Here is an 11,854-nt window from a genome sequence, read left to right on the forward strand (position 1 = left end):
TGCTGAAAAAGGACAGAAAAGGACAGATTTTGACTGTCCTTTTTTACAAGAAAACTTAAGGACAAACAGGCTCAAAAAAGGACAGACTGTCCTTAAAAGGACAAACATGGCAAACCTGGTTCACTACGGGTTCCGACCACTATGAGCGGAAGCGTTTGGCAACAATGTTAAAAATATACTCATATGTGTATATATTTATGTATGTATGTACGGTATGTATGTATGTATGTATGTATGTATGCATTTCACGAAGCAGTTTTCCTACCAGTATTTCAAACAAAAGTGACATCTGCCATCCTTTTTTAAGTGGTACCTATAATAGTTGTCATTAGCTACAGGTGCCTCTGACGTATCAGCTTGCCTGCGATCCACACTCCACCTTCCCGTCTGTCCCCCACTCCGTCCCTCCCCCATGTTCCATGTTCCTCATATCTCCGCCTCCACCCCTCCCACCCTCTCTATCTATCTATCTCTCGCGTCGCTCCGCTCAGTACCTATCAGCTGAGACACTCGCCTATTTATTCTTTATTCTTTAGTCTGTCTCCATTCCACCTAATATTTTTCCAGCCATGGATTGCTGTGTGAGCCTGGAAAGCTTGTATCCCGGAGTAACAGTTTGTAAGCTCTCAGCCCAGAAACTACGGCAAAGGGATTCATTAGTGCCTTTAAGCGTTTCTCAAGAACTGAACGAGATTATTACACACCAATAGTTAACTGCTGTGTGTGTGTGTGTGTGTGTGTGTGTGAGAGAGAGAGAGAGAGAGAGAGAGAGAGAGAGAGAGAGAGAGAGAGAGAGAGAGAGAGAGAGAGAGAGAGAGAGAGAGAGAGAGAGAGAGAGAGAGAGAGAGAGAGATTAGGAAAGGTCTAAGGCGTTCAGAATTTTAATGGCCACAGTTTTCACTATTTTAATCCCCCACATGAGTTTCTGAAGCTGTATAAAGTCGTCAAATAGTTAGGCACAATGGATATGGAAACGCGTCATGGTACAGAAGGGATTAAGACAGTTTGGGATATTACATTACCTTCACTTGGCACTTGGAGCGAGGGAGGAGAGGCAAGGCAAGAACGCAACACGCCAGCCAGCCAGCCAGGGAGACACGGAGACCCCAGTGAACTATGAGTGAGGTAGAGACGAGACGGGAGAGCTAAACTAGTGGAGTGGGTAGTGAGGCGACCACTGTAGCTTGGTTCACCTGGGAGCGTTGCCCAGGTAACCAACACACACACACACACACACACACACTTACTATCTGGAAGCTTTACCAAATCTCTCCAACTTTCTCATCTGTCTGTTGTGAAGAGCTAAGAGGAATGTTGAATTAGGATTATGAGAGAGAGAGAGAGAGAGAGAGAGAGAGAGAGAGAGAGAGAGAGAGAGAGAGAGAGAGAGAGAGAGAGAGAGAGAGAGAGCTATTCCATTCACGTGCAGCGATACAAGTGGAAATATGTAATAGGTGAAAACAATTTGATGTGTAGGCATTGTTTTCAGTAAGATCTCAAGCACACACAGTGACTTGCATACACTTATTCATTGGGGTTAACTAGTATCAAAGCTATTTAGGGTGTGCGTTGCCGTAACCCCTTCAGTACCAGGACGCGTTTCCTATGCATTCTGCTATTTGGTGATTTTATACAGCTTCAGAAACTTATGTGGGGGATTAAAATAGTGAAGACTCCAGCCATTAATCTTCTGACCTCCATAGACCCTTCCTAATGTCAATAAAATCGCCTAATCAAACCCAAAAATCAAGGTAAAAGAATTGCGAGGAACCTTGATTTGTTCTCGCCAGCCACTCCACGAACGACGATGAAAAGTGGGAACATGTCGGGTGAAAACAAGGCGCTGTGTTGTTACTGTTGTCGTCCATAAACTCTCAATCTATCTCTGTGGGCACTGTTGTCATTAAGATCTCCAGCACTGAATTACCGCTTTTATGGGCTCTGAGCGAGTCTAATCCCTTAAGTGTTTCCTACATATCATAGCTTCCCCTTGCTCAATAAGCGCTAAGAATAGGACACATTTCGCTATACGCTATTACTTGCAGTTTGTGTTGACAGACTAGGATAATAAAGAGGAACGCCAGAGATGAAACGTATACAGAACGGTGAAATAACGACACACACACACACACACACACACACACACACACACACACACACACACACACAGTCTGAGTCCTATCCGAAGATCTGTCTATGTGCTCTGAGCTTGTTCCGTAATGGGGAAGGCTGGCTGGGTGACTACCGGACGACCATAGTGAATCACACACACACACACACACACACACACACACACACACACACACACACACACACACACACACACACACACACACACACACACACACGCTCACATAATCAGAGACTTCAGTCACCACACATTGGCACTTCTTAATGTGTCCCCTGTTCACCTAGCAGTAAATACAGGGATGTAACTCACACCTCACACATGTGGTGTGAGTCTCTCAGTCCTATAAGATCGGTCTATGAGCTCTGAGCTCCTCCGTAATGGGAAAGACTGGCTGGGTGACCAGCATATATGACCGAGGTGAATTACACACACACACACACACACACACACACACACACACACACACACACACACACTAAGTACCATGAAAAAAGGACACACACACACACACACACACACACACACACACACACACACACACACACACGCTAAGTACCATGAAAGAAAAGGACACACACACACACACACACACAGCCTCCCCTCAAACACCCTCCAGCTGGGAGCTGGGTGTCAGTGGTTCCAGCTGGTGGGTTCCCTCATAACGAAAGAAAGGCAACACACACACACACACACACACACACACACACACACACACACACACACACACAGTTCGATTCCCCGACCGGGTGGAGATATTTGGGTGTGTCTCCTCACGTGTAGCCCCTGTTCACCTAGCAGTGAGTAGGTACATGTAAATCGAGGAGTTGTGTCCTTGTTGTGGTGTGTGTGCCTGGTCTCAGACCTATCCCAAGATCAAATAATGAGCTCTGAGCTCGTTCCGTAGGGTAACGTCTGGCTGTCTCGTCAGAGACTGCAGCAGATCAAACAGTGAATTCACACACACACACACACACACACACACACCGTCTCAGTCCCATCCGAAGATCGCTCTATGAGCTCTGAGCTTGCTCCGTAATGGGGAAGGCTGGCTGGGTGACTACCAAACCATAGTGAATTACACACACACACACACACACACACACACACACACTAAGTACCATGAAAGAAAACACACACACACACACACACACACACACACACACACAGCCACTTTCCCCTCCAACACCCTCCAGCTGGGAGCTGGGTGTCAGTGGTTCCAGCTGGTGGGCTCTCTCATAACGAAAGATAAGGCAACACATACACTCTCACACACACACACACACACACACACCCGGTAGCTCAGTGGTTAGAGCTTTCACAAGCCAGAGGACCGGGGTTCGATTCCCGGCCGGTGGAGATATTTGGGTGTGTCTCCTTTCACGTGTAGCCCTGTTCACCTAGCAGTGAGTAGGTACATGTAAATCGAGGAGTTGTGACCTTGTTGTCCGGGTGTGTGGTGTGTGCCTCAGGTGTGGTCTCAGGCCTATCCGAAGATCGGAAATAATGAGCTCTGAGCTCGTTCCGTAGGGTAACGTCTGGCTGTCTCGTCAGAGACTGCAGCAGATCAAACAGTGAAACACACACACACACACACACACACACACAGTCTCAGTCCTATCGCTCTATGAGCTCTGAGCTTGCTCCGTAATGGGGAAGGCTGGCTGGGTGACTACCGGGCGACCATAGTGAATTACACACACACACACACGCTAAGTACCATGAAAGAAAATGACACACACACACACACACACACAGCCACCTTCCCCTCCAACACCCTCCAGGTGGGAGCTGGGTGTCAGTGGTTCCACCTGGTGGGCTCCCTCATAACGAAAGATACAACACACACACACACACACACACAGTCACCAACCCACACACCCACACCCACACACACACACACACACACACAGTCACCAACCCACCCACACACACACACACACACACACACACACACACACAGTATGATAAACAGTGTTATAATGCCAGAAAGCAATACTACAAAGCTAAGAACAAGCACAATAAAAAAAAAAAATCCTGTCACGTATAGTATTATGAGAGAGAAAAGTAAAAACTACAAAAAAGAAATAACAAGGGTGAAAAATAAAGAAAATTCCATTGTTGTGAAAAAACTGAGAGAAAACAAAAGCAAAGATCCAAAATCATACTGGCAAATATTAAAAGGTGAACAAGGAGGAAACAAGGAGAGTGAACTTAATCTTGAGATATTTTACGACCACTTTAAAGCATTATTAACTATTGATAACGAGGGAAATGACACCATTGACTATGAAATTAACCAAGAGAGGAATGTGCCCATATTGAACAACCCTATTACGTCTGAAGAGATAAAACATGCATCAATAAGTTGGAAAATAACAAATCACCAGGTTCTGACAATATCATCAATGAATATATTAAAAGTACTCAAGACCTATTATCCCCTCTTTATGTTAAGATGTTTAATAAAATATTGGATGAAGGAGTCTTCCCAATGGAGTGGACCATTGGAGTAATAATACCATTATACAAAAACAAGGAGACGTCAGAGACGCAAATAACTACCGGGGAATTACCTTGTTAAGCTGTATGGGAAAGTTATTTACATCCATCTTGAACAATCGTTTGAATCAGTATTCTGAAGCGAACCACATCATCAATGAAACACAGGCAGGATTTAGACAAGGATATTCAACCCTGGATCATATGTATTTGCTCAAATGTATTATTGATTTGTTTAAATGGAAAAAGAAAAAATTATTTTGCTTGTTCGTAGATTATAAGAAGGCGTTTGATATGGTGTGGAGGAAGCATTATGGTTTAAGCTGGTTAGAGATAATGTTAATGGTAAATTGTTACATGTTGTTAAGAGTATGTATAAAATGTTAGATCTTGTGTGATGGTGAATCAAAATTGTCGGACACATTTTCGTGTAATATGGGGGTAAGGCAGGAGAAAATTTGTCACCATTGTTATTTGCTTTTATATTAATGACTTGCAGGACAAACTTCTTGAACTTAATTGTAAATATTTAGATTTTGATAACGAATTTCTTAATATCTATTTGAAATTATTTGTGCTAATGTACGCAGATGATACAGTATTGCTATGTGATAGTGAAGTGAATATGAAACAGGCGCTAACATCTTTGCATAATTATTGTCTAGATTGGAAGTTAAAGGTTAACTGTGACAAAACCAAAATTGTTGTATTTAGTAGAGGACAGGTACAAACAAGTAATTATAATTTTCAATTAGGGAGTGAGACTATTCAGGTTGTTAACGAGTACAAATATTTGGGTGTCTTGTTTAACCACAATGGTAGATTCAGGAAAGGGGAGTTGGCTCTTAAGGAACAGGCAACCAGGGCTCTGTATTCCATCATTGGTACTTCACGTAAATATGACTTGCCAGTTGATATTCAAATAGAACTGTTTAAAACGATGGTTGTACCTGTACTTACATATGGCTGTGAAATATGGGGTGATTGTACTATAAGGGAAATAGAATTACTACATATGAAGTTTTTGAAGCACGTTTTGTATGTACATAGATACACCAGCACAGACATGGTATACGGTGAACTAGGGGTTTACCCTCTTGATATAACTATTAAGTGTAAGATGATAAGTTATTGGTCTAGGTTAGTGACGGGAAAGAACACTAAATTAAGTTATATAATGTATAATTGCTTATTACAGTTATATACGAGCGGTCTGTATTTGTCACCATGGATAGAATACATCAAAAATATTTGTATAGAGTGTGGAATGTCATGGGTGTGGATGGCGCAGACAGTTAGTAACCCTAAATGGTTCAGAAAAGCGATTGAACACACAATTAAAAGACTTATGGATAAACAAGTGGTACGAAAACATATCAAATAAAGGTATTTGTAATACTTACAAATTATATAAAGAAATTTATGGAATTGAAGAATACCTGCTTAAACTTAATAAAAATAATCGTATAAGTTTGTCAAAGCTTCGCACGGAAATAATAAATTACCAATCATTGTTGGTAGATATAATCAAACAGACAGAGAGGTGCGTTATTGTACTAAATGTAATAATGAATTGATAGGGATGAATACCATGCTTTGTTGATTTGTCACAATCAAGAAATTCTTCAATTGAGAAATAGATACATACCCGAATATTATAGATTGCAACCACACAATTTTAAATTTGTCAAGCTGATGCAAAGTGGTAATGTAAACTTGTTAATAAATCTGGCACAGTTTATTAATGCATTGTTGCGAATGTTTAGGTGATACATAAGATTATGTACACACACACACACACACACACACACACACACACACACACACACACACACACACACACACAGTCATCCACCCACCCCCACACCCTCAGGCCTGGAGCCAGGTATCGGCCTGGGTCCAGGGGTCGGCCCTCCCTTGATGACGTCACATATATTCGTTACGCAAATCATTTTGAAAATGAGGATTCCCAAAAAGGCAGCTGGACACGAATGTTATAAAAATTCTGACTCGTTATCAATCGAAACTAACTTCTAAAATACAAAAACATTGCCGAGAAAAGGAATAATAAAAATAGCTCAAAAATATACTAAATAAAGTATTAGAACTTCGACTTGCTTAAACACAATTTCAAAGCCCACCAATTTCATTCAACTGAATCGATAACGTTTTTCAAAAATTATGACTATCATTTCGATATATCAAAACCTGGCAACTCGCCCTATTAGAAAAAATAATATTTAAAAATGACGTTGTTTACAATATTAACAGGACTACATATCATTCTTAAAGTCCACATCTTTAACTTCTCAGGAGCCTTGCACACTTTTCTCATGATAAACCATCTTTTGAAAACACAAACACTTCGCTACAACCTCAAATAAAAAATCACAGATAGCGGAGGTAAAAATTTTAGCGTATTTTGGCCCTCCCATTCAAGTCATAAACACCCTCTACATCACCGTACTTCACTCAACTCAAGCATGGAAGACACGTAAAACACTGCGAACTATCATTAGAAACCCTTAAAAGGCACTTGTGACTCGAAATAAATGAACTGAGACAAATATAAATAATAGTGGAAGTCGAGCATCTGGGACCGGCATTTTGGGCGGGAGCTGGTGATGACGTCACAGCCTGGGGCTCGTGACGTCATGGGTAGGCCCGCTTCTTCTCACTGAGCCTCCATAGCACACAAATCAGGTAATTGCGGATATATCTCAACAACTGACATGAAAGATTAGGCCTATGGCTCCACTTTGTGACCTGTCTGGCCTGTAATGAGTGAGAGATGAGGCAGATAATGGCTGAGAGAGAGGCGGCGGGTCAGGGATCGGTTTGTTTACGTTTTCAAGATTTGAATTATTTGGTTTTATAAGTATGTGCAGGTGTTAGTTCACTGATATGTTGTCCTGGAGGTTACCAACGTTAGGTTATGACATGGCACCACCGTGAAATGATGAGTTACACCAATATATTACTTACGTTAGCCAAAGACTGCTCGGCGGCGGCTGTCCGTGTCACTAGCAGGCACCCACACTCCACTGTCCACTTTGTGTCCTCAACCATGTTTAAATAGTTAACCTCTGATTACTGAGAGGCTACACACACAATATTCTCTTCGCTACTATAGATATCACTATTATCGGTATCTTCATCTCCACCACTCACTGTCCCTCACGGCCAGCGCCTTGTCCTGCCAAGTGCAGCGCGGCTCACGGACTGGTGGGCAAGTTCCAGTACCAGTACCGGTAATACCGGTACCAGCCTTAAAGGTACTGTACCGGTTAAAATTTTCCGTACCGGTAAATAGCCGAAACGGTACTGAGCAAATTGTATACAGCGTGGAGGTGGCTCAAGGCGAGCGGTGATGGGTAAGACGGTAACATTGAGTCATTCTCACTCTCGGTACCGCTCCACACTGGTACCGACTGGCTGCCCTGGCGCGTCGGCGCGGTCTCGGTAGCTCGGCGAGACGCATCTGTACTGGTACGACTGAATGTGCCGGCATCATTTCCGGTACCGCTTGACGCTTGTACCGTCTAGCGTCTGTGCCGGGACTCTGCTGCTTCCTACCGCTAAGAATGAATAATGTGTCGGCACCACTCGGCGGATCGGTGGCCGGGACGGGTGGCGGTCTGGCGGACTGGCGTCTGGCGGTGCAGTAACACTGCAGTTGGCCGGCATTTTACCATTGCATTTCTACTTCTACTACTACTACTATTACTGCTACTTCTATTACTACTACTACTGCTGCTGCTGCTGCTGCTGCTGCTGCTGCTACTACTACTACTACTACTACTACTACTACTACTACTACTACTACTACTACTACTACTACTACTGCTACTACTACTACTACTGCTACTACTACTACTACTACTGCTATTACTACTACTACTACTACTACTACTACTACTACTACTACACATAGGATTAAGTGTACGAATATTACAGACAAGCCCAAATTATCTCATCCCGCTTAGGAATCGAACGCGGGTCCTCTCAGTTGTGTGAGGAAGGTGTCAAGTCAACTGTCAGCATCCCTATAGATTTGGTCATTCGTCCTTGACGGCTGAGGCCGTGAGGGGTAGTTAGTGCCGTTATTTTTCATCAACCGTGGCATAGTGCTGCATCATTTTATGTCTGTCTGTCTCTGATATATATAATGCATTACCAAATTTTCATCATATTGATTATCTTCTTATGTATGTAGTATGTATGTATGTATGTATGCATGCATGTACTCATGATAATAAGAACAAAATAACGTTTCGTGCGTTTCCGCCAAACGTATGTTCAAAGACCAGACGTAACTCAGTATTTTAACGATTTTTTACTCGTTCGATGTTGAACGATGTTGATAGCAGCACGTACGACATCTTATCTCTCTATTACGTCATCGTACGCCCGATGAAATGGCTTTGCTTGTCATGACTCTCTTCCCGACAATCGAATGCAGCGCTCGATTGTCGTAATGCTTATACGAAGTCGTGGGACAATAAAGACATCTTATGACATCGTACGATATCGTCACGTTAACGTACGACTTGACATACGACATCTTACGACAGGCCAAACCCGTTGAAATGACGTCATTGCTGCAGGCGACAGCCCTCCTACGACCGTAGGGGACGTCGTAGTAAAAAAAAAAAAAAAAAAAAACTGTAGTATGACCCCAGCATTAGATACATTCCTCCAACAGCGGTTAGTGCATTCCTGGAATGGAATTCCTCAAATGTTTCAATTGATGCGTTCCTGCGTTAACGCTCCCAAACTATTAAAGCGTCCCTCAAAAAAGTAGTGGTTCCTCAGAAATAAATAAATAAATAAATAAAAAGTAGGAAAAGAAAAGAAAACACTGCTAACCTCAAAAACACTACTAACCTCAAAAACACTAATGTGCGCATCAAAAGAACTATTCCACAAGTAAAAAGATAAAAACTAGAAGGTAATAAAGAAATGAAAAAATTACAACGTTCGTTGGTTAGACGGGTATAGACAGGTTCACACAATGAGCAGTCTGTACGTACTGCCGTAATGGTACACAAAACGTTTGTTAGTCTTAGCAGCTGACCAATGGGAGAGATTCCATCTAGACATAAACAAATATAGGTTTGGTCGTCTTTGCCGCTGACCAATGGGAGGGCTTCCCTCTCTGAACTTGAGCGACACAATGTTGCCGCTTAGTAAATGTTGTTTTTGTTGTTTCCATTGAAGAGGGTTTGAAAACGTTTTGAAAAAAAACTAAAAAACTAAAAAGAAAAAAAAGTAAACAAATAAAATCCTTTCGTAACGCTCGGAACGCAGGAGCGTTTTGAAATTTCGGGTGGTGCGTTCCTCTTACTTGAGTTCCTTTCAAAAACTTTGGGCTCCTGCGTCCTTGCGTTCCTAAAAAGGCGGTGCGTACGTACGCAAGAACGCAGACACACACTAACAGAACTCACTTGCCCACCTCTGTTGAATCATTCATACTTTTCTCTGGTAAGCTTTGGAATTCCCTACCTGCTTCTGTATTTCCATCTTCCTAAGACTAATTTTTTTCAAGAGGGAGGTCTCAAGACATTTGTCCCTTTATTTCGGCTGATCTTTTGACCTGCAAGGGACTGACAATTAAGTGGGCCTTTTTATTTATTTATTATTTATTCTTTTATTTTATTTATTGATTTTTTTGTTGTTGCCCTTGGCCAGTTTACCCATTTACATTAAAAAGTTGAGTTTTCCCACTTTTATATTAGGCAGATCAATCTGCCTAATATACAAGTGAATCAAGCCTTGTAATAGTAATAAGTCAAAATAGAGCACACATTTAAACTAACCATTAAAAAAATAGACCATTTAGCATTGTATGTTTTAAAGGGTAGACAGAAAAATACTAGTGCAACTTGATATTATTATGAGAGCTTATCCACTTAACTGTTAAAAAAAGAAATGAAAGTTTAGAGGTGAAAATTTAAGGCTTGATTCACACTATAGATCCAGTCTCGCTTCGCTCTCGCTCGTCAAGGTCCTGGTGCATTCAGATGTCCGGTCCGCTATCGGTCCCATCCCTTCCTCTCCTTCAACGCTAGTGGAAGTCATACCACCAGTGACGGAGGATGTGTGACTTTTCTCCATCCGGTTTGGCAGTGATCGCCATTGCACTTAACGAAGAAGAAAGAAAGCAAAAAAGGAGGAGATTGTGGGTTCATCCTATACTGAAAGATAGAAAGAGTGAAGGAGAGTTGAGCGAGAGCGAACCGTTACCGCCAGTGTGAATGCTTACATTGAAATACATTAAACATTATTGACCGGACCGAGACTGAAGCGAGAGCGGAGTGCGATCAAACCTATGGTGTGATTCAACCCTAAATTGATTCTCCAACTATTAGCGTATGCCTTGTGTTATATTCACTGATTTCTTGTATCAACCTTAACATTCCTTCATTATTTTCCTATTGACTTTAAGATCTCCTGTATATTGATAGATTACCTTTAATTTTTCTTACATTATATTCACAAGCTGCATTTATAAGTCCAATTAAGTCGTGTTGGATATTAACGTCCTTTTAATATATAACAACATACCCCTTCCCAATTCCTCTTGTGACAGATTTTTATCATACATCTCGTAGCCATCAATCTTGTATTCCACTTTTTCTCTTTCAAATCTTTCTTGACCTACAACACACCCATCAAAGGTACCGTTCATCAATCATGTCAAAGCCCACATGTGCGGTACCAACAACATGTAAAGAGCAACAACAACACATAGCTGTTGTCCTATCCCACGATGTTTACATGATACCCTGGCCTGGGTCATTAAAACTTTCCTTTTGACCCTCCAGATCCCTGTTATTTGGCTGGTCATCTTGATCTGACGGTTGGGTCTACAGTAACACATGCCCACTCCAAGATATGTTTGTTCATTGATGTTTCTTCATATATTTCATTGTGATGTAGGTATACCACGTATATTTGATTGTAATAGGTATCCTACATTTGTAGCTTCACTAAGTCCTTTCCTCGTTTTCATTTGGATCTCATCATGAACCTTGCCTTTAAGTTCATCAAATTCTACCTTTATTATTTCCATCACATCAGTATCTCAATAGGCATACAAGTCACAGTCTCTTTTTTTCTATTTTCCCAATTCCACCTTTACTCCACGTAGTCGTTCTCTTAATAGTTTCGAAAAGAGTTGTTAAAATGTTCATTAAATTTAGTAGGTAGGTCATTGCTAAG

This window comes from Portunus trituberculatus, chromosome 37, assembly GCF_017591435.1.
Source record: "Portunus trituberculatus isolate SZX2019 chromosome 37, ASM1759143v1, whole genome shotgun sequence".
Classification (NCBI taxonomy): domain Eukaryota; kingdom Metazoa; phylum Arthropoda; class Malacostraca; order Decapoda; family Portunidae; genus Portunus; species Portunus trituberculatus.